We start from the raw sequence: 24491 nt of genomic DNA on the forward strand, positions 1-24491 counted from the left end.
AAGTGATTGCACAATGACTTAACCCTATGGTGTGCATGTGTGGGTGGGTGTATAAAGCTTTATTTTATTTTATTTTATTTAAATATTTCTATACCACCCAAAACTCGCATCTCTGAGCAGTTTACAATGAAAATCATTTGATTTAAAACATTAAATCAATTAACAATTAAAATATTTTAAAATATTAAAACCCCAGTATTAAAATTATTAAAACTATAAATCTAATTAAAAGCCTGGGTGAATAAATGTGTCTTCGGTGCCTTTTTAAAAGTTGCCAGAGATGGGAAGGCTCTTATTTCAACAGGGAACATATTCCAAAGTCCAGGGGCTGTTATGGAGAAGGCCTGTTCCCGAGTATCTGCCAAACGAGTTGGCAGCAACCACAGATGAACCTCTCCAGATGATCGTAACAGGTGGTGGGGCTCTAAGAGAACGTCTTCTTCACCACGAGCCTAAATACTCAGGGCCTAAGCTGATAAGGGCATTATAGGTAATATCCAGCACTTTTTATTTTGCCCAGAAATGTAGCGGCAGCCATTGTAGTTTCTTCAGCACAGGAGTAATACAGTCTCCTGATCATCCATCAGGCCGACCAAGGCAGTCTCCACCCCATAGCCTGCCTGAAAGCCAGTTTGAAATTGATCTAGATAATCAGTTTCATCCAAGACTGCCTGGAGCTGGGAGGCCACCACCTTCTCAATCACCTTGTTCAGCCATGGAAGGTTGGAGACAGGCCTGTAATGGCTTAACTCTGAGGGATCCAAGGCAGGCTTCTTCAGAAGTTGTCTAAAGATTGCCTCCTTAAGACAAGGAGACATCCTGCTCAGAGATGCATTTATCATCGTGACCAGGCTCTCTACAACAGCCTCCCTGACAGATAGTATAAGCCATGTCGGGCGAGGATCAAGAAGGCAGGTGGTAGGTTGCACCATTCCAAGCAATTTGTCCACATCCTCAGGAGTCACGAACAGAAACTGATCCAGGGTCATCATATGAGAGGAGCTGCTGGACACCTCAGCATCAGACTGTGGAGTTTGAATCAAAGTCGGCCTGAATACGAGAGATTGTGATAGATAGATAGATAGATAGATAGATAGATAGATAGATAGATAGATATCACAAAATCTCTCGTATTCGGGCCGACTTGGATTGGATGTGTGTGTGTGTGTGTGTGTGTGTGTGTGTGTGTGTAGAGAGAGAGAGAGAGAGACGTGTTTCAAGTCTGAGTCATGTGTTTCAGCCTTAGGGAACAATGGGGAACTCAAAACACCCCATTGTTCCCTATGGGTAGCTCCTAAAAAACCATAAAAACCCCAAAGGATTCAATGGGGAAATGTGTTCTTGTTTTTAAAATGGCCTACTTGCCCATTCCTTTTTATTGTTGGGTAGTAGGTGACACCCTTCATGCTCTACCACCCAACACACTTTGGTGTCCCTAGGAGCTACCCATGGGGAACAATGGAGTGTTTTGAGTTCCCCATTGTTCCCTATGGCCATGCATACATTTTGCAACCCTGCCTTGGAAAACACTGCAAACACACGGTACAAGGGAATCTGTCCCTCCCAACACAGAGCACACATTTCAAACATAGTCCAAAATGGCCAAAAAAGAATAACCAACCCAGAATCCACTGCCAGCCACAGTTCCTGCACTGCAGTAACATCACTTGCACAAGTTGCTCTCTACCTCAGCATTGCAACAGCTGCCAGAGCACAGCAGAACCCTTAGCCGTAGCAAGATTAGCCATAAGCTCAACTACAGCAACATATTCAGCCACATATTTACTGAGTATACCTTGCAATGCAGATTGCAGAGCAGACCAGAGCAGAGTGGAGCACAAGTTAGACTCAAGGTCAGACATGGAGCTTATCATAGCAATCTCCAAGAAATATTACAAAGACAGACAGAGCTGAGCTGCCACTGTCAATTTCTCACCACAACACTATCTCCCAAACAAACCAAATCACAACTCAGGCAGACACCCAAGTTCTACCTTTGTCAGGTTGAGATCCAGCAAAACTAGATAGTTATAGCAGAAAAAGCACAGCGTATTATACTCAGTAGTGACAAGAAAACCATAAAATCAAACCTGTCTTCCTTCCATCCTGCTTGCCACAGAGAGACAGGAGGACAGAGTACTGTAGACAATACAGTAAAATACTAGATGGACCAGTGGTCTAACAAGAAGAAACAAAAAGCTGATTCTTACCAAGAGAAGAACTCTTCTTCTCCAGCGTGCATCCCTCCCTGCCTGCCTGTGTCTGGATAACACCATGGCCTCAGATTGGTACTAGGCCCTGGCTGACAGCCTGACACATGGATCAGGGCACCAGTCCATGTGGTCATCATTGTAACATCACTGTAGCATCATTGGCCATAGCGGTGATGTGTATGCATATGTGTGTGTGTCAGCAGCACTAGTGGCTGACTGTGACACATCTGGGTTTGGGGTTCACCAGGGTGGGGCGAGCTGCCAGTGGTGTTGCAGTGGGTATAGGTGACCATAAGTCATTCACCCACCATGGCCAGCCCTGGATAGCCCAGTAGGGCAGGAATGGCCAGTGCAGGTGCTGCCAGGGAGAGGCGAGAAGCACTTTAAGCACAAATTAATAGGCGCTTACTTCTGCTCCGGCTGCAGCTGCAAACTACTCCAAGCAATAGCATGCTGACTGGCACTCCCTCCTGTGGGTAGGCTCTGCTAGTGGGGGATGGACTCAGCGGAAGTCAGGTGAGTGGCAGAGCCAATCCACTGCAACGCACTGTGCTTGGCAGCGCACTCCAGGCAGTGCACTGTGCTCGGAGTTATTTGCAGCTGCAGCCAGAGGAGAGCCACCTATTAATTTGTGTATAAAGGTGCCTTTCCGCACCCCACCCCATCCCTGGCAGTGCCCATACCGGCCGCTCCTGCAGTAGGGGGAGGTTGGCATTTAGGAAGATCAGTGGCTCCACAAAAGTCAACATCCAAGCATGCGTGATGGGGCATCATGGAGAACACCCTCTCGCTCTGGACACTGGTTGGTGGGCACAAGAGGAAACATCCGGCAACCTCCACCAAATCTGGCCAGACTTGAGATTGTGTTGGCCAAAACTGGATTGACTCCATCTCCCGGCTGTCCACTAGCTCCTGCAGGTACTACAAAACATACTGCTCAGCACTGCTGCAGAGCTTGGTCAGCTCCTCCTGTACCCCTGGCAAGGTGGCAAGGAAGTCCTCTGTGAACCACCAGATGTAAGGCTGAGTTGGAACTACCAGCTCCTTAGCACTGCCAGGGACACCACATTGATGGACTGTGAAGGGACTGGGAAGTGGTGGTGATGCTGGTGCCAGGGGTGGACTGCACACTAGCAGTAGTCACTCCAGCACCTTCCTCCTGGTCATGCACCAGCCTCCTCTCCTCTGCTCACCTAACCTCTTCAAGCAGGAGGTCCCTCTACCTGGGCAGCTGGGCAGGGATTATCGCTTTGCCCTTCATCCTTGGGTCACATAGGCAGGACAAAAGATGCTTTGCCAATGTACGTCCTGAGCCAATCCACCACTCCACTCTTCAGCTGACCTGCCAAAGAGATCACTTCCTCGCTGGTTCGCTTGGACTGGAGCTCACCCATCACCCAAGATTCTCAAGGAGAAGAGCAGCGGGCAAAGCCTGGCTCAGCATTGCTATCTCAGCACACAAGAATAATGGCTCGAACACCAAGATAACCTCGGAAATGAGCAACCATTCCGGGTTGGATATAGCACACACTTCCAAACCATTCCTCCTTGCCAGGGTGTAGATGGCAAGAGAAAAGTGGAGTTTCACTGGGTTGGAAGTGGAACATCCTGAGGGATCAGGTGTTCAAGTAGGCTGAGCAAAAGCTGCCTCTCCTTGAGCATATGCCTACCCTTTTCACTCCAGTGGAAGAAATTTGCTTTATTTATTTATTTAACATATTTTTATACCACCCAAAACTTATATCTCTGAGTGGTTTACAACAAAGCAAACAACATTAAAAGTTAAAACATTAGTTAAAATAAATGACAACAGGAGAATTAAAACAATAGTTAAAACAAAATAAATGATACAGAAAAAAAGTTAAAACATTACAATTTAAGAATTTTACAATATTTTAAAACAATGTTAAAACTATTAAAACAATATTTAATTAAAAGTCTGAGTGAATAGATGCATCTTTAAAGTCTTGCAGTGTCGCTACACAACAACAGTGACAGAAGTAGACTGGTGCCCACTACCTCCATTGGGGATGCCTTGCCTGGCCACAGCCCCAGAAAGGCAAAATGCATCCTGCACAACCAGGTTTAGAGTGTGTGCCACACACTGGATGGACACAAGCTAAAGCCACTTGGCTGCATTAACTATGTTAAGAGAAGTGTCAGTCACCGTGAACCCAAGGTGAATGTTTGGCAGCCTGGACAGCCACCCTCTACCTGGCTATCAATGGCTACCAACAACTGCTCTACTATGTGGTCAGTGTCTAACACCCCCTTGTTGCATGGGAGGGGCTGGTCACACCACCGGCAACAGATATCCCCTTGCTCTCCTGCCCCCACCAGTGCGCCGTGAGGAAAGCAATGTGCCTCCCACTGTGGCTGGTCCACAGATCCACAGTGCAGTACATGCTGATTTCAGGCACTGCCACATGCCTCAGCCCCAACACAGCCACCCTGCACAGCATGTACAGGGAGGGCACCACCCGCCTGCTGAATGTGATGCGTGAGGGGATTTTAAAGTGGGGCAAGCAGTAGGAGCAGCCAACAGAAGCTGGCATTCTCTACCACCTGGAATGGCTGGCCATCCAATGCGATCATCTCAGCAATGGTCCAGGTGATGAATGAGGCTCTGAGCAACCAACCGCTTGCCCACTGGTTGCACACACTGCACAGGCCACATCCCCTGCTTGGGAGCAGAAACAGGTGTCTTGCTGCCACTAGTTTGTTAATTTTATTTATTTATTTATTTATTTATCAATCAATCAAAGTTTATTACGGTCTATGACCAGCACAAGGGGGGGGGGAAATACAATTAAAATATAAATAACAGTTAAAAAGATAACATATCAACAGTCTAACCCACCAATAATATTATAACTGAAAGGTTATAAAGCAGCACTAGAATCATTAATTAAAAACTACACCACCCCAAACTTTCATCTCTGGGGAGTTAACAATAACATAAAAACAAGTTAGAAACATACACAAAAACTTAAAACAATTTAGATAATTTAAAATCAAACACAGATTAAAACCTAAAAATTTAAAAAGCTGAAAAAGCTTGGGTGGAGAGGTGGGTTTTCAAATGCTTTTAAAGAATTGTCAGAGATGGCAAGGATCGTATTTCAGTAGAGAGCACATTCCATAATCTCAGGGCAGCAACCAAGAAAGCCCGCCCCCATGTGGCCACCAGCCGAATGGGCAGCAACTGGAGACAGACCTCTCCAGATGACCTCAGTGGACCTAGTTGAGGGCACACCAGGCCTAGTGCCCCCAGCAGGAACAGGGACAACCAGGTGATGATGCCACAGATGCAGCACCATCCCTGAAGTTGTAAAATGCTTGGGGTCCTTCCCCCTGCTGACCTGTGCCTTGCAGTGGGTAGAAACAGCATGGGTTGGGTCTCCATGGCGAAGCTCAATATGGTCCCACACCATGCTGCCATCGGTCCAGGGCTGCAAGATCCAGGAAAGTTCAAAACCACCATTTTGGTGGTGGTGATACTACTGGGGCTCCTGGTTCCTTCTGTTGGCCAACACTACCACTGGGGCTGAGAAGGTCCAGGAAGTTGAAGTACTTCCTCCTGCTCCTCCTAAGTCTCAGATGGGGGAATGCACTGCCAACGGGAATTGATGAGGATGGTGAGGCTAACTTGCTGAGCTAGCAGCCAATGACACCTTGTCCTCCACTAACACAGGAAAAGCTTCTTCCCTGACAGGGGTGGACCACCACCCCCAATTCTAGCTCAGCTGCCACAGGTGCCTGTGCTGGAAGACCCGACACTCCCAGAAAGGTGAGCCTGCGCAGCACTTCAGCAGTGGGGTTGACCTGGAGAGTAGGCCCCTCATGCCATTGCCCAGGATGGCCAGAAGCATCACCTCTCACTCTGCTCCTGGCTCTGCCTTGCACCTTCCCAGACATCTTGGAGGTTTTAAAAAATTGAAACCCTGATGCGGGAGGGGGCAGGAAGCACCTTTCAGGTAGGTATTTTAAAAGGGGGTGTAGGGTCAGGGGGTGGTCTATTTATGCTGTGTGTGCCACAGACAGTGCTGTCTATAGCACTGTAGTAGTGCACACACAGAAGCTAGAAAAATTAAATACTTTCAAATAAAGAAGCAGGCTTTATGGGTGGGAGACCTTTTTTTTGGAAGGGAGCTAGCAACAATGGAGTAAATCTAAGGGAAGGAAAAGGGGATTACTGTGCCCTCTACTATGGGGGGGACAATTTTAGGCTCCCCATCTACACCACCTTCTTCAAAAATTAAAGTCCAGTTTTTCAACTATATTACTCTGTTGATGTCTTAAAAGAACTGATATAGTGTAGCAGTTCAGAGTATAAACTGTGAACCACCAAATCTATTCAAATCTCATGTCAGCCACCAACTCATAAAGTGTACATAGGATTGTAGCCACACAGAGCTTACTTATTTCAGACATACATTTACTCTTTTTCTGTCAAGTACCTCTGTTTTTGACATTAGCATCTAGATGGGAAGTTGGGTATGGAGAAGCCTGCTTTAGTGAATTTGTTTACCTTCAGGACACAGTTCCATAATTCTGCTAATTTGGTACCTATGGAAATGTAAAACAAGCAAACCATGTAATGACTACAGTGTTGATTTGGTTTTGTGAACTGAAAACCAGCTTCACATCCCAGTCAGCCATTGTCTTGTGCCATGCAAGTTGCTATCTTTCAGCTTAACCCAACTCATAGAATTGTTGAGAAGTTACAGTAAAATAGCTCCATATATACCACCCTCTCCTTGAAGGAAGGAGTTAAATAAATGTATCATGTACGTGTTATTTTACAGGCTGTAACAGCAAAGTTGGTGGAATATAGTGGTTAAAAGTGTGAGCCATGAGCTCGGAAGACCCTGGTTTAAAACTCTGCTCAGCTATAAACTGACTGAGTGATCTCGGACAAGACATCATCTCTCAGTTTCAATTCTCTCATAATATATACTACTATATACCATAGTCTACATGCTTTTTAATAAAAAAATTACATTGAACTCTCAAAACACACTATATAAATATTACGGATTTTCATTTAAATGGTGGGAACTTAATTTTTACCATTTATAATACCAAATTATGTTATAATTCTTATTTGTCTTCATGAGCTTGTGCCACTTTGCTCTTTCATCAAAGGTGAACATCTACATCATTCTTAAAACAGTAATTACGCACTAATATAAACACATGAAATGTCCTGGGTTGAAAGATAAACGAAAGGATTAAAATCAGCAGAACTGATTATTTACATTAAGAAATAAACATCTTATTTAACTGTGCATTACAGAGACTCTTCCTGTGGTAAGTGTGTCATCGTATTGAACATACAACGCTAATCTATGATTATTCCATGGCAAAGCTTCCTGCAGGCTATGACTTTTATTGAAAGTAAGTTTCACAGAAATCAATGGAACATAGAGGCCACAATCCAAGAAAATTCGTTGGCATGCCCACAGAGCATTTGCATGCACACTCAACCCTTTTTCTTTTTCCGCGCAATAGCCTCTCCCCAGTTCACATGCCAAATATTCAGGGAGATTTTTTAAAAAATATTCTCGTTCTGTTGACTGGGATGGTGCTGTGGTGATGAAAAAGAAATATCCCCTAAACAGACTCAGATGCATGTGCAAGTTCTATTGGACTATGCCGCCAAATGACAAATGTTAAATATATTAAAATAATACCTGCCAGGTATCTTGTTTATTTATTGAAGGAATCTATTAGTGATCTTAGTTACCTGTATTATTTACCCAGAGTTTTAGGAGGAACTGTGAAACACAATATAGATGGCAGAAAACTCTTAGAATCGATATGCAGTGCAGATCTTGCTACCAGAGCAGTTACATTATCTTGTATGGCACGTGCACAGTTGTCAAGGCAACCAGTATCCTTCAACCAACTCTATTATTATGGCTATTAGAGGCTTTTAGGATCTCTGGTGTCCAAGCCATCGCTCTGTGCTGGTTTGTGCTAATAACCCTTAAGTGCAGATGCAAGAAGAAAAGCATAAAATAGAGGGGGAAACATGGCTTTTCAGAAAGATAAACAGCATTATAAACCCGTGCAAGCCTAGGAAATTAAATTCAATCAGAGCAGAGCAACTATTACATAACTATCTCTATTAAGCCAAACAAATGTAGTGACAGTTCATTGCAGACCTTGAGTCCCTATGATGAATAACTGTCTGAGTGAATCAAATGGTACAGAAAGACTATGGTACTTACTAATTATCAGAAAGACAAAATCTCATTGCACATCTACTGCAGTGAAAAATTAATTAGCCATTGCTGCAGCTATCAGGTGTTATTTTATGAGATGTAAAGGATGAATATATTCATAAAAACAAAACCAGGAAATAACAGATTCCACCTTTTATTCTGATCACTCACATTTAGAGAGCAAACATGAAATTATAAATTTTAAAATCATTATATTGCAATCTGAATGCGGCTTACATAAACCATTCTTTATCACGTTGGGAAAGCTTTCTCTATCAATAAATACCCACATCCTTCTGTTGTATCTAAGCATTTACACATCAAAGCACTACAACAAGCTCATTAACCTCCATACGGATTAACACATGGTTTCCTTTAGCCACCAACCAGAGAAATTCAAGCAGAAAATAAATAGCTTAATTTATTAAAGCACCATTAGACAAATCATCTAGTAGTTTCTGAGTGAGATTTATCCTACCACTTAAAGTGCACTGTGTATTAGAGGAGTGTAGAATGATGGATTCTTTGATACTAAGTATATAGAATGTCATTTTTGTACACTAAACACAGTTTAGAAACAACAGCCCTTGCTGCAGCTGTGTGTAGAAGAAACGGAGGTTTACACAGCAGTAGCCATACTGTGTATCAACTTGTGTAAGTCAAACAAAACAGAATTTCCCACTTTCCTAAAAACATAAGGGGAAATCTGTTAGCACAATGCTGAACCATTGTGAAATGTATAACTTGCCAGCAATCTTGCTGGGCCTTGAGGTGGGGTTTACAGAATAGGAGTGGCCCCACTTCCTTCTCTAATCTTCCTACCCAGAAAAAAGCCTTTGCATGATTCTCCTGTGTTGTGTAAACGTCCTGTGCCAGTTTCAATAGAGCATGAGCTCATGGTAAGAGGTGTAGGTGCTGAGCTCAATGCTAAAAAAGAAGACATGGGATTTGGACCTGTATTCTTCAACTTTGAAAAAGTATCACAATATCCTTTTGAACCCATTGAATACAAAGGGGATCAACGCAACATCTTCGTTTATGTTCCCAACAGAATTAATAAGCTGACTTGTTGCTCTCAAAGCAGCCGGGCAACTTTATACAGGATCCCTTGTAAAATCCCTGCTTTACCTTTGGAGGGCAGGGAGTGAAAGGTATCTAGAAGGAGGTTTTATATAGCTCACAGCCAGCTAAACTGGGAGACCAATTTTGGCCATTTTTCAGGGGGCCCTGAGGAAAGCCTGCCGGACAGGTAAGCTTTCAGGAAGCACCAGAATGCAAGGAAGGAGGGGCTAATCTATACCTCCTAGGGAAGGAATGTGCAAGGTTGTTGACTGGATCTCTACAGAGATGGTACATGGTAGGAGATCCTACTTTTCTTCAGCTCTGAGTCCTGGGAGCCAGAAAGCAGGACAACAACTATTTAACAAAGCATGATTTAGTCCCCTGCATTCCATATCTGAGAGTGCAGCAACTTGGGAATCAGCATATCTTCTGGGTTCCTCCAGAGTCACTGGGAGGGCTTGTAATGCCCCCTGCATCAAGCAAGAATCTTCTGGGTGAGGTCCACCCAATAGGCATTACTGACTACTGAAGCACTCTCCACACTACAGTTGCTCTGAATGGCAGCTACCATTTTCTCTATCAAATTCTCAAAAAAGGGCCAGTTTCTGCAATTGGGGGGAGCATTGAGAAATTATGAATATTTTCTCAGCCAATTTCCCCAAAAAGTCCCCTTTAAATGACAATATAGTATCCTAGTGGCAACATATCACACATGAAGAACTGAACCCACTGAGCATGCCATCCCCAACCCTGCATAATAGCATGGAGCTGGAAAGTCCAAAGCATCCTCTAATTGCATGGTTTGGAATGCAATTGAACAAACTGGCTTTCTCTCATGACTAACACTGATCCAAACGGGCCTCATTGTGGGCCAAAAAAATTGGAAGTGGCACACAAAACTCTTAAAATGTTGTGAGAGGAGCTTACTGCTGGTTAGTCACAACCACCCTTTCCCCTTTTTTAAATGTATGCTTGCCTTTGCAGGTAATGGCAGAAGCAGCCCTGGAAGCCATAGGTCTCTTTCTAGTGGTCAGCTCTATCCAGCTGCCTCCCCTGCCACAGAAGTCCCCTTAGAATGATGCAACAACACAATGTAGCATTATTCCAAGGACATTCCAGGAACAAAAATGAAAGCCAGATGGAGCCAACTGCCAGGAAGAGGCCTAGTATTTTCCACACTATTTCTGCTGCCACTTGCAATGGCATAGCACTGAAAAGGGAAAGGGAAATAACACATACAGTTGCCACTACCAACAATAGTAAGCTGCTTCCCTCAAAAAATTTGGAAGTTTTTCCCTTCAGATTTCTTACCCACCACTGATTTTTTTTTTTTGTTTAGTTTCTCCCCACTTTGCCCTCAAAGTTTGTTTAAATTACTTTAGGAGCATTTTCAGATCACCTCTAGTTAAAACAGGCCAGTTTAAGATAAAAATGTGGCATAGGTACACAGCAATTTGCACTTACTTCATTTTTGGCAACAGCAATCAACAGTGCCATACTTACGCATTCTCATTTCTACTAATCATGCCAAATTATACACACAAATTATTACCAGGGAAAGACAAGAAAAAAGTAGAAACATCCAATTAATATTCAAAATGCTGCAGCCCTTTCTGTGTCATAGCACTCTGACAGTGTACCCCTCTTGCTCATGCATTTTAAATGGATCATAACACATGAAAAACAGGGGTGGGGGACAAGAAGACTTTGAGGCTATTCACACAAGCAGCCCTACCCAGGCTTGCATAGCCCTACTGGGGTAGGGCTATTCATGTGGGGTGCTGGGATCAGGCTTGAATCCAAACTGGTTCAAAGTCAAACCAGTTTGGTTTGATGGCTTGATGTTGAGCCGACACCCCCCCCCCCCAGTTGGGGTCGTGAATGAAATATATATATATAAACTTACCCCCTCTGGGGGGACTTCTCCAAGGTTGCAGGGGAAGGGTCCACACTGTTCCCCCTCACCCTGCTAGCCTCTATTATGCTTTAAATCACCCAGTTTTAAATTGCCCAGTTTGGGTGATCTTTGACCCTTTCCGGGCCTTTCCCCCATCACAGTGGCCATTTTGGAGGTCACCACACATGTGCAATGGGCCTCTGCATGGCCAAGTCATGACCCAGTGAAATTTTTTTTTAAAGATATAAATTCGCGAAACCTCCCTATATATCATATTGCATCTAGTCTAGTTCAGGATGGGTAGTACCTGGATACACTTGTCTGTAACTCCACTGAAACTATAATGTGCGTACAAAGTGCACAATGTTCCAGATACAGATTTTTGCCTTTTAAACTAGGACACAAGTACTGTGTAACCTTGCAAGAATGCAGTTATAAGTAGCTCTGCCTGCACAGGAATGAATTATCACAGGAAAATGATGAAGTGTTGACGTTCCTGTGGTGATCTTTCCCTGTCATAAATGCTAATACAAACTCACTTTCTGGGCAGCTTCTAGGGGTTTGTGGAACCAGTTTGAATCAAACACATTTCTATTCAAACCGGACTGGTTCGAGCTCGAACCAGACCACTACCCCAAAGGCATGTCCCCAAAAGGCAGTAGGGCAGTGTTACAACAGTGGTGGTATCCAGACTCTTACAGGAGCACAGTTCCATTGATGGAAGCTCCTTCCATGAACAGAAGGGAGTTCCATTCATCTAAGATGTTCATGGAAAAAGTTTCCAGCAACAGAGCACTGCCCTACTAAATGTGTGAATACTACCCATCAGTGAAGGGTCGGATAGTGTGGAATTAACTGAATGGCATCTTTTTTTTAGCACTGCTGTGATTAAACTTGAGGTTCTCTGAAAATGCCTTATCTCACATGAACTTAAATGTCTTATTTAAAAATAGATGTAGTAAGTCACTTCAGATTTTGGCCTTGTTTTTCAACATTTGTCTTGCCAAGGTTTTCTCTCAGTTTAAATCAATATATCTAGAACTGGGTCTCATGAAAATTTGGTACACATGCTTGATCTTTATGTGAAAGAACAGAGAAAAAGAAAGAAAGTGAAGGGGGAAATCCAGGCTCTGAGCACAAGGGAAGGCTTTGAGCCCTTCTCCTCTGCTTTGTCCATGTTCCCAGCTGAGGCTGAGAATCCCACTAAGGATCTTGGAGAAATGGGCAACACCTCCACTTCCTTTATCTGCCAAACAAATCAGATTAAAATAGGCAGTTGTACAAAGGGGAATTAATTTGTATTCCTAGAAAGGATACCAGGAAAAGCACAGATTGTGTTCAGAAAGCACCTTTAAGGGGAAAATTTATCTGGGTCAAACCACTTCTTACTCGTTTCTGTGTAATTTGCAACACTAGTCCATTGTAAAATACTTAAATATATCAACCTTACAAACATTACACAATATTTATCATACTTTTAATATTTACAACCCCCCACACCAAGAATTTTTGTATATATAACTCTTTATTGTTCATTGAGAAGATGGCCTGCTATTTCATAGTGTCCGGATGTAGGAGCATTCCGCTGTGCATTTTGCATGGACCCTAGCAAACACCAAAATTCAGAAGAACAGGAACACAAGAACTGATCTATTACAGAAGAGAAATTTTCAAGATGATCAAAATACTAGTAGTTCCCTACCTTTCTAGTCTATCAAGCAATTTAAATTATTAAATATTTATTTGGTCTAAATATTAGCATGCTTATAAATATTTCTCCCAGTACCAGAATAGGCCCCAAGATCATGTCAAAATACTGAAAAAACAATTTAAACTTAAATTTAATTTTATCTGTGATTTCATAATACTTCCCACTATATGTAATGGAAAAGCTGTTATATTGCATTAATAACTTCTGCACAAATAATTGTAGCAATCTGAGGACTTAACTCAGAAATATCTCAGGGTGCCAGAAAGAACTGCGAGGAAGCAGAAACTTTAAAGTGTCTTATTGTTATAAACCAAGTGTAACAGCAATTCTAGTATGTTTTGAGTAACCAGCACTCTCACTAGTTGTGTTAGGAATCAAGATAAAGTCTCTTGCTGCCAAAATAGTATTACAGCAAATGGAAACTATTCCCCAGTAACAAATACAATAATATCTCCTGATTAGAAGTGTATTAGTTGATGCCAAAGGTAATCTAATTAGTTCATTATAATGAAAAGCATGCAATGAAAGGTAACTGCATGCCTGGGACTGCTATATTTTTCTCAACCATTTCTTGCATTTTAAACATTCCAGTTGCTACAGACTTTTATGACTTCACAAACTACCCAAATCAGTTCATTTTCAAACATCACACTATGGAAGAGATATATTTGGGGAAATACCTACATACATCCTGCAATATTATTTTCTTTTTACAAGGCAATGAAGAGAATTCAAGTTTGCAAGAGAAAAAACATAATTGCGAACCACAATGAAAATAAAAGTCATGGTTTTTCCTTGTTAAATCTACTAATATATGTGCATACACTCAATCAGTGTTCCCTCTAACAGGGATTCCCAGATGTTGTTGACTACTACTCCCAGAATCCCCAGCTGCAATGGCTTTTGCTTAGGAATTATGGGAGTTGTAAGCATTGATGCTTTTGAACTTTGGTGCTGGAGAAGACTTTTAAGGATACCATGGACAGCCAGGAAAACAAACAAATGGATCATAGAACAAATTAATCCAGAATTCCCACTCGAGGCCCAAATGACCAGGCTCAAACTATCATACTTCGGAGACATTATGCGAAGATACAGCTCCCTTGAGAAGTCCATAATTCTGGGAAAAGTTGAAGGGAAGAGAAGAAGAAGACAACCAGCAGCAAGGTGGATGGACTAGATTACGACAGCAATGAATGCACCTCTGAGAGACATTAAAGGTCAAGCTGAAGACAGATCATCCTGGAGAGAATCTATCTACGTGGTTGCTAAAAGTGGACACCGACTTGACCACACTTAATCAATCAATCAATCAAAGTCAACAACATCTGGGGATCCCTGTTAGAGGGAATACTGCACCCAATGCAGGTAACATTTCAAATACATCATTTTATCATATAATATCTAGGAAAGAAGATATATTTGTATTTCTACCAGACCTTCAAATAGTTTTAATTATATCATGATGTGTTTTTAGTCAAATCCTGATTCTGTAAAAGGCATGTTGTTAATTGCAGGAATATTAGAATAAATGCATTATAATATAACATTTTTTCAATGAGATGAACTATTATTTATAAAATCTACTCTGTTTTCTTCAAATAATATTGAAGAGGGAAAGTAGAAGACATATTGTAGATTAAAATGTAATGAATCATTTTTTAAAATATACTAAAATCAGTTGTGATATTTGTTTTTAGAAAAGTGAAAATCCACAAGTTAGTAAAATTAGATTTCAAAATGATAGCATGAAATCAGAACTTTCAGTTACCTAGTATTTAAATCTTTAAAATCAAATTTAGGTGAAGACTAAAAATCTAAGTAAGTATATAAGAACAAAGAATATAGCTAACACCTGCAGTTTCCTTCATGTCAAAAGCTGAGAGCATTGATTTCCATGGTACAGATGCACAAGCATAAGCCTAGCCTAACTATGTTTACTTGGAAGTAAATCCTCTTAAGTTCAATAGTATTTAGTCCACACACAGAAAGTGTGTTTAGGATTGAAGCCTCAGCTGGTTGCAGATTTTCAGGGCTCCTGGACCCCCGCATAGATGTGTGCCACCAAATTTACTGAGTGGCATGAATAGAGGAGGAAGTGGAGTAGCAGGCTCTGTCCAGCATCTGCCCAGTGCTTTTTCCACTTCATCCTCTTTGCACTACCGTAGGAGGCTGGAGGAAATTGCTGGGCTCTTGGAGGATGCACTTTCTGGCTACTTATCACTTTCACTGCCACTACCTCCTCATCCTTTCTCAGTCTGCCACGGTAGCAAAAAGAGGAGACAGAGGTGAAATAACTGGGTAACTGGATAGGACTCTGGACAGATAGCTGGACTTGACTTTATTTTATTGTGAAATACCAAACTCACTTCTAACTCCCCATGTTATTTTTGTGAGGATGCTCTGAATCATTTTATGTTACATATCTGTTGGCAGGGGTGAATTCAAAGATTACTAAATTTTGTGCATCAGCTTATAAGATGAGACTTTTATTTACCCACAAGTGATGAAATTGATAAGTACTAAATCTCGGGCTTGTGTTACTATTAAGTTACTAAGTTTTGGGTTATAAAGTAAAGTGTGCCGTCAAGTCGATTCCGACTCCTGGCACCCACAGAGCCCTGTGGTTTTCTTTGGTAGAATACAGGAGGGGTTTACCATTGCCTCCTCTCACTCAGTATGAGATGATGCCTTTCAGCATCTTCCTATATTACTGTTGCCCAATATAGTACCAGCAGGGATTCGAACCAGCAACCTTCTGCTTGTTAATCAAGCATTTTCCTGCTGTGGTTAGTTATATGTAACTGATTATGACTGGTTAGATTATTTCTGAAGTATTGTATTGTATTGGTCATAGACCAAAATAATCTAAACTTGGACATGACTTTCTTCAACACTTCAAAAAGAGGCTTAGACAAATTCATGGAAGACAAGTATGTCAATGGCTGCTAGTCCAGTGGCTATAGGCCACCTCCAGCCTCAGAGGCAAGATGCCTGTAAATACCAGTCGCAGGGGAGCAACAGAAGTGAGGGCATGCCCTCACTTCTGACCTGTGAGCTTCTCAGAGGCATCTGTTGGGCCACTGTGTGAAACAGGGTGCTAAACTAGATAGGCCTTGGGCCGGATCCAACAGTGCTCTTCTTATGTTCACTTTCACCACTACCTCCTCTTCCTCCTTTCACCATTGCCCCAGACACAAAAGGACAAGGGGGAGGAGGGCAGGCAATGGAAGTGGGGAAGAGAAAGGTGGTAGCCAAGGCAAGAGAAGAAGGAAGCAGTGACAGGCAGGTGGTGGGGAGTGGAGGACAGTAGAGAAAAGGTAGCAGCAGGCAAACAACAGGAGGACATGGCTGATATGAGAGGAGGAGCAGAGCAGCAATGGTTAAAGTGCCCAGCAGGTAAGAGGTATACATCATTTTAATTCCCATAATGTCTGCACTCTGATGAATGCATTGGAGTGAGCATTAGTGAAATGGTGAATATAGTCTAGCATCCTGGCCTACTGAGCACTAGGGGGGGAAATTAAAGGGGGCTGTAAAGAAGAAAAGCAAGAGCTTTGTTTCAATGGCACTGGACCCTGAGCATTTGCCTAAGGGTGCCATCTGCTGACACTGGCCTGAGCATCAGGTATGCAACACAAAAATGAATATCTACAGTCAGTCCATAAGTGTTTGAAAAATAAGACCCAGCTGGTCCTAGTATATCCTTTATGTGCACAGGTTACATATAGATCCCATAGCCTGTGTTATCAATATCTTTATTATAGTTTACAGATGACTTACATAAATAAGTAGTAAAATACTATTTTAGCATTAATCTTTCTTTTAGTCCATTCTTTTGAATACATCCACATATAAAAAATAAGAACACATGTCTAAATAACAGAATTAAAATTATTTTTAGACTTTCCAGTAGGCTTACGAAATCACCCGGCATTCCATGTGTGTTTGTGTCCCTATAAACCTTGCAATGGATGGACCAATATGAACCAAACTGGGTACAGTTGTAGGGACACATAGAGACACCTCAATGGCATAGTTTGTGATAATGTCACCCTGATCCAAGATGATGGACACATCAATGTTTGAGGTGCGTTGGCTAATTTGTGGACTGTCTAGTTGATTTGAAACACATTTGGTACAGTTGTAGTGAGTGACATACACAGGGACACCTCAACGGTTTGTGATTGTATCATCCATTCCGATCCAAGATAGTGGGCATGTGAACATTTGAGGCACAAAAGGGCTAACTTGTGGACCCCTAACCAATTTGAACCAAATTTGATACAGTTGTAGTGAGTGACACACAGGGAAACTTCAGTGGTGTGGTTTGTGATGATGTCATCTAACCCAGTTCAAGGTGGCTGGCACATGAACATTTGAGGTGCAATTGGGCTAACTTGCGGACATCCCAACCACTTTGAACCAAATTTGCTACAGGTGTAGGGACACATAGGGACAGCTCAAGGGCATAGTCTGTAATGATGTCATCTACCCTGATTAAAGATGGAGGACAGGTGAACATTTGTGTTGCAAGTGGGAACCAATTTGGACCAAATTTGCTACAGTCATAGAAACTCATAGGGACACCTCAAACACATAGTTTGTTATCATGTCATCCACCCCATTTCAAGATGGTGGGCGCATGGACGTTTGAGGTGCAAGTAGGCTAATGTGTGAACTGTCTAACTGATTTGGACCGAATTTAGTCCAGTTGTAGGGACAGTGAAAGGAAAGTAGGCAGATTAGTTGTTACTAGAACAATGTCTTATTGCATAAAAACACAAGGCATTATTGGCTCTAAATATGGCCTTTCATGTGTAGCATTTGCTTTGAAAATGCTTTCCTTTGAATTTACCCAGTGGAAAAACTGGTCAATAATGTCTTGAGATGGGTTATGATGAATTCTGGTAAAATAAACAGGTATCCAGGATTGAGAGGATCCATCAGCTTATTCTAATTTTATTTTTACATTCAGCCTACCCAACAAGGCTGAAATCAGATGCATTTCTTGCTTTCTTTGGTAAAAGTATGACATAACTTGTAAGACTATGTCATATTGGATTAAAGAAAATGTTTAAAATAGGACCATTTTCCCTTTAAAATGCATCATTCAGGTTGTAATCTATCAGCTGCAAAAAATTCAAGTAACTGCAGTTCTGCATGTAAAGTATGGAGAGGTTTACATAATATAAGAACAGTGCACCTTGTCTGCCATCATTAGATCACTATAGTGCCAGAAGACATTATTACCTCATCTTTTGTCTTTTTAAACCAAAGCTACAACTGAATTTATCCTTCCAAAATGAATTCTGTCATAATAACATTTTTCTTTGTCATTCTCTGTATGACCAACTGTGCAGTTCAATACCAGTTCAAGAAGCTGATTCTGAATTAATGATTGCCAATAATCCCCTAAATTACTCTTCTCATACTAAGCATTTTGGAAAGACTGGCCATATATTTGATCAGATATACTATAGGAACGATATATACATAGTTATTTGCCCTTTCTTGTCTTGATTATATCCCAGAACCCAAATCCATATTTTGCTTCCAAGTTGTTTTTTTCATAATGTAGTTTGCAAACAGAAGACAGAAAAATGATACTATTTCTTTAAATCGGTTACTGAATGTTAAAAATGGCATGCAATACTATCAAATGAGTATTTTAATTATATGTTACTTTGCTTCTAAGACTTGCCTTAATGAAGAATGTGTTTGAGAGTAATACAAATATGACAGCATACAAATGTTAGCTGTAGAGGCACTTTATTTTGCTATGAATCAGTCTACTGATGTTACATTTCTGTACACTAGAACAAGGCAATGCGAGCGCCCTTCCAATTCAGCTTACCATCACTTTTGTAAAGACTGATGCTCATACATGATCCAATCAAATTATTGCCAAAATATAAAATGCAGTGTCAACAAATGAACCTATTGGTTACATTTAAAGAGTGCAAAATATTATACATGGCTCTTTGCATAGTTCTTATTGAAGGCAAGCAACAACACTCTTCTGTTACAATATAGCAGTAGTACTTATTGTAAATAATCTGAGTTTCCCATCTCTAGAAATTTTGAATCAAAAATGAAATTTTACCAATGTAGTTTATCTTAAGCAATTATGAGCTTCCATTACAATAACTACAGCTTTACATAATTTTAAATCCTCTGCTATTATTAAAATCACAATATAATAATCATTTTGGTTAAAAAATAGTCTCATAAAATGGATTCTGTTCTTCTGTGCTTTTGTAAGTATTTGCATATATATGCAAATATACCCAAACAAACCAGGTTTGCTGAGACAGACCATGATTTTAAAATTGTTCTTCTTTTAAAATAATTGCTTTATTTGGAAAACATGTTACCACACAATCTATATTGTGAAGCTATTGGTTTATCACTCAGTCAGCTCAGAAATACAATTACCTCATGTTACCAATTCAACACCAAGAAAAATGGCATTGAAAGTAGAGGTTCATAAAACCAGAACTGTATCCTGCACTTCCCAGTGCATAAGGCTTTGGATCTGTGTTCTAGATTTTCACCTTGCTCCAGCGTAAATGGATAATTTGCTTCAACACAGCCCCCAGCAAAGTGAATTGAGGTGATGTTGCAGGGAGATTTGAGAAGCAGAGCCTAAGAACATGTCTGTACTAGTTGTTTACTTTGTGTCAATTCCAATTGCGACTTACATCTGCGACTTACATCTAATCTGCTATCTTGTACATACAACTATCAAGGAATCATTGAAGAAGTGGTGTAGCACAGTGATCTGCAATGAAAACTTTACCATATTAAAGAGAGACACATATGTTTGCTCCATCGTATCACTCTAGAAAAACCTTGTGTATTTTTCTGGTCATTTTGACTGTTGCCTGTGGGAGGAGCCTGGAGTACCCTGATGTACCCTGATAGCTCTCTTGTCACATGCATACCCTGACTTCCATTGGGTTCAAAAGGTGGTGTTTACAACCTTTTCTTAATAATGCTGATTCGGTTGCTGCATTTCAGTCGATCAACCCATTATCATCTTCTGCTTTTGTAGTACAATGCTCATAAAGTGTGGAAAGGTAAATTTTATAAAATACTGACTCAAGCAAACTAGAGGATGAAAAAAGTAAGTCATCCTCTTGGGCAGTCTCTAAAACAAATATGAGGCATCCTATAGAGAGCTAGGTTTTTTCAAACTAACTCGACATGTGTGGACAATGAATGTTGTTTTAATACTGGAGCACGGCTCAACCACCATACAAGCTAACAATGCACCCAACAGAAGTAAGCTGGCCTTCAGTGAAATACAGCCCAAGTTTAATTGTCCATAATGTGACACCATCTAAAGTACTATTAAAATCATTTTGAAATTACAGAAATCATAATTGCATATTATCACTACAGTCAATGGACCTAACATCTCCTGTGATCATGTATACATTTATAGCCATAGTAAATGTTAATTCCACTGGTATTTAATTATTCAACATTTTCAAGACTATTCAATAGTTCATATCCTGTGTTTAACCTACATTTAGACATTTCAATGAGAAAATGAATAATTTCCAGAAGTACTGATAATCTAGAACTCTAAAAAGATCAGAAGCACATTATTTAAGATATGTGCAAATCAGATCATGTTGATCCATTCAAGGATTTGGGGAAATAAAGTTTAAAACATAAGCAAATATGTTGAATTCTTATATACTCTATTTTGATTAAAGCTTAAAAATTATCCTCCAAAAGCTTCATATAACTGAGGTGAAAATCACGTCATTTTTATCCACAGTGTCTTCAATTTCTTAAATGTCTGGATTATGTATATATATTTACACATTATGTCCAGTCTGTTCCTTGAAATTTAGCACTATAGGACAGGCAATCCCCTCAAGGAAAGAGGAATTTTAAGGAGATGGGGCATATACTTCAGAACCTATTATTGTCCTATTTTGATGATCAATCAACTGGAAGAATGTGATGACATCATTTTCTTTGAGATTAGTAATTCATTGCTTCTAGCAATCACAAACCACCCAATAAGAAGCAAAGGAAGCAGTGGAGAAAAAAGGGTTATGTTCTAATTAACTTTATGAGGATTTATTTCATTTTCTGTCTTTGAAGGATGTATCATGGGCTAATTCAAAATTTTCTATAAATACTTCATAAAAGTTTATTACAGAGCCACAGATATTCAGTTTATATGTAATTTCAGTACAAAGGCATGTTGGTTTACAAATTGTGATGAAACAGCAATAGATGTATTTCCAAACATCTCAGCCTCTAAAAGATCCTGACCCGCAGTCTGCTTAAATCCCATTGAAGTCAAGAGGATATAAGTAACTAGCCCTGTGCAGGACTGTATTGTCATCTACATATGATCTATATCCTGAAAACAAACCAAATAATATTAATAAACTACTGGCATAATCCATCCAGAATTAAGCACTTTTGGGTCTCATATATTTAAATGGGGAAAGTAAGCACATGCTTAAATGTTTGCTACTGAGATCAATGGAACTCTATAGTCTTAGTTCTAGCTGGATTGTTCCCTGTTTTAAGAAAGTGATATGAATTCATATAAAATAAATCCAAGCCATGTTCACTGGGTTCTTGTAGCAACAAAATTCTAGAATATATTTTCCCTTAAGAAAATGGATTTGCGCATGAAAAAGAAGTTTGTCATGCTTTATCTGGTAGCTATTTCTGGACATCATAAGTTGCACGGATTGTATGCCCGCAATCTATTCCTGACCTGATTTCTTTTAAAGTTCACTCAGTTCTGTTGAGAATGTTGAAATAAATTTCAGTGCAGCAGAGCAAAGAGGATGTGAGCAGAAATTATAGCTTCTTTAACACATTATGAGCTAGTTTAATACATTATCAAGTTGTCATTTTATAATTTTGAATTCTATTTCTGTATTTAACTACAGTCATGGTTTGAAATGTCTCCATTCTTCATTCTTAGTTATTCCTAGGATGCTTGATAAAAAATGACATAATATTTCTGGATCATTCTCATTGGTGAAGCCATGAAATAATTAGGTGGAAAATATCTCAATAAAGGTCTATGTGCTCCCCAGAACCTTTGTTTTGATGATATATAATTTTTCTGTTTAGTATTACATCTGTTAAATACATGTTTTATGCTGCTGATATGGAAATCCAAGCTGCCTGTTTTAATTAGACCCGTTTCATTAAAGAAGACATTCAAGTTCTATAGAACATACAACATTTATGAACAAACAATATTCTTCAAAGCTTTAAATTTTACTGCTTGTCCTCCATCCCGTGCCTTGAAAATTTCAGTTATTTTAGAACACTGGCAACAGAAATTTTTTTAAAAATCATGTATATTTTTCAATAAATGAACAAGTTTCATAAAAATAACCATGCACCACTCTGTAATTGCAATGTGTCAACCATGAGTATTTCAATTTCAATTTCTAAATTATCGCATTAAATGTTCCTGATGTATCATTTAAGACAAAAATGTTCCTTAGAAATTACATTTTCATTGAGCTCTCATCTCTTTCTCTATCCCAAATTAAAGCAGAAGTAATATGAAGATCTGGGGATATCCGAATCACCACTACTAATTTTTAAAAATGATTTATTGACCAGTTTCATTATGATCTCTTTAGCACATAATACTAGATTAACACTGCTCTTTTATTCATGTTGATTATCTTTTGATCTTTTCAGACTGCCTAGTTCAACAGAACAAAAAGATTCCAAACTAACAAGATTTTTAAAAAAGAATATTTGCTTAGTTGACTAAGAAAAGACAGTACACAATGTACCGTTCAGCCTTTGCTGGGGGGCTTACATGGGTATGTCCATAGTTATTTTTGCTACTCAGAAATCTACAGGTAAATTGAGATTAGGCTATAGTTCAATCCCTTAAAGAATTCTGCCTCTGGGGAGAACTGGGGAACAAGAATGACTCTGCTGGCATTAGGCAAATGCTTGTTCAGTGACCTTCATTACCAAAGCTCCTGGCTTTCAGGAGCATCTCAAGCATTCTGTGTCACTGTTGATATCATTGTGAGGAAGGCAACATGACAGGGTGCAAATAGGGGAAAAATAGAAAGTGGTCAACAATCAGCACAGAAAGAAGGCAAAGTGAAGTGGATACACAATATTCTCAACTGATCATTCACTACGTGATACATCCAGGCAAACAATAACATAACAAAAAGAGTGTAACATTATAGTATGATTTAAACTACAAAAGAGCCATCAAAGGGATAATAAAAGCTAGTTCTAAATTGTGAGTTTTCATTGTTGACTCCATGTAGTTTACAAGAGTCTTATGTGTTGTAACAACTAGTATTTGGATACCAGTAGGTATTCCCCCCTCCCTGTCCACACTGCATAGCACCTTAAATTAACACCTGCAGACAAGAATAAAATTAAATCTTGCTTTCAAACTACAAGAAATTGTACATTACAGCATAAATCTGTGTCATTCTCAAGCAAAACAACTGTATTTTTAAAATATGTTGCAGAACATCCTACCCTGAGCTACTAGCTTCTCCCACTGTACACAGTATCAAACTATACCGGTAAACAAAAGTAATTTCCAGCACACATTTCGAGAGTGTAGAATCTGGTACCTAGTTTAGATCACAGTGTCCAATACAGCACCATAAGTGGCTGCTCTAAATTCTACACACCAAACAGGGCAGGATGTATGTGTGCGGGATAGGTAGATTCCACAGGTAGATAGGTCTGGACGCCGAGTAAGGCTGCAAGAGAAACCTGCTGCGTCCCCAGCAAGACCCTCGTTTCTGCTTCCCCCAAAGTGTCAACCGCGGTCCTTCCGGCGCACGAGAGGCGGCCAGCACAAACCAGCCGCGCGTCGTGATCTTTTCCCATTTCTCCTCTCAAAACCCAGAGCTCTTTCCCGCTCTGTGCAGGGAAATTAGCAAGCAAGCAGCAGGCGCGTCCAGCGAGTCACTGGGGCAGGAGGGGTCGTCGTGTAACTGGCTACACACATGGAGGGTGGGGGGATAAGTAATAGCGACCGGGAAAGAATGCCCCTTTCCAAACTGCACTGACAGTGTCCAGCGCCGACTGACTGACCGGACTGGAGGGGAGTGGAGTCACCATTTTGCGCGGGATCGTTCATGCTGCCTTTCGGCTGCCATTCTGTGCTAAGGGGAGGAATTGATCGTTCCACCCTGGCCACAGGCACCCCACTTGGGACACACTATTTCCCCCAGCCCCCCCGGCAACCTCCGTGTCACTCCCCTCCCTTCCCAGACGCCCCCTTGGCTCCTTCTCCCACAGCAGCATCTCCCCTCGGCTCCTATGGCTCTTTCCCCGTCTTCCCGACAACCGTCTCGATCCCTCAGCCTCTTTTCCGCCTTCCC

The 24491-nt window shown here is 40.7% G+C and overlaps 1 protein-coding gene across 2 annotated transcripts in view; it reads right to left on the minus strand.

Annotated features, from left to right (window-relative positions):
• SLC6A1 (solute carrier family 6 member 1) overlaps nucleotides 1-24491 on the minus strand; it is a 174685-nt gene that overhangs the window by 149785 nt on the left and 409 nt on the right. Inside the window, exon 1 of one of the 2 annotated variants that reach the window (XM_053295473.1) lies at nucleotides 23793-23811. The exons of the other annotated variant lie outside the window; for it this stretch is intronic. The gene's annotated coding sequence lies outside the window, so the exon portion shown is untranslated. Of the gene's footprint in view, nucleotides 1-23792; nucleotides 23812-24491 lie in introns of those variants that run through there. 2 annotated transcript variants of the gene reach the window in all.

This window comes from Hemicordylus capensis, chromosome 2 (genome assembly GCF_027244095.1).
Source record: "Hemicordylus capensis ecotype Gifberg chromosome 2, rHemCap1.1.pri, whole genome shotgun sequence".
Lineage (NCBI taxonomy): Eukaryota > Metazoa > Chordata > Lepidosauria > Squamata > Cordylidae > Hemicordylus > Hemicordylus capensis.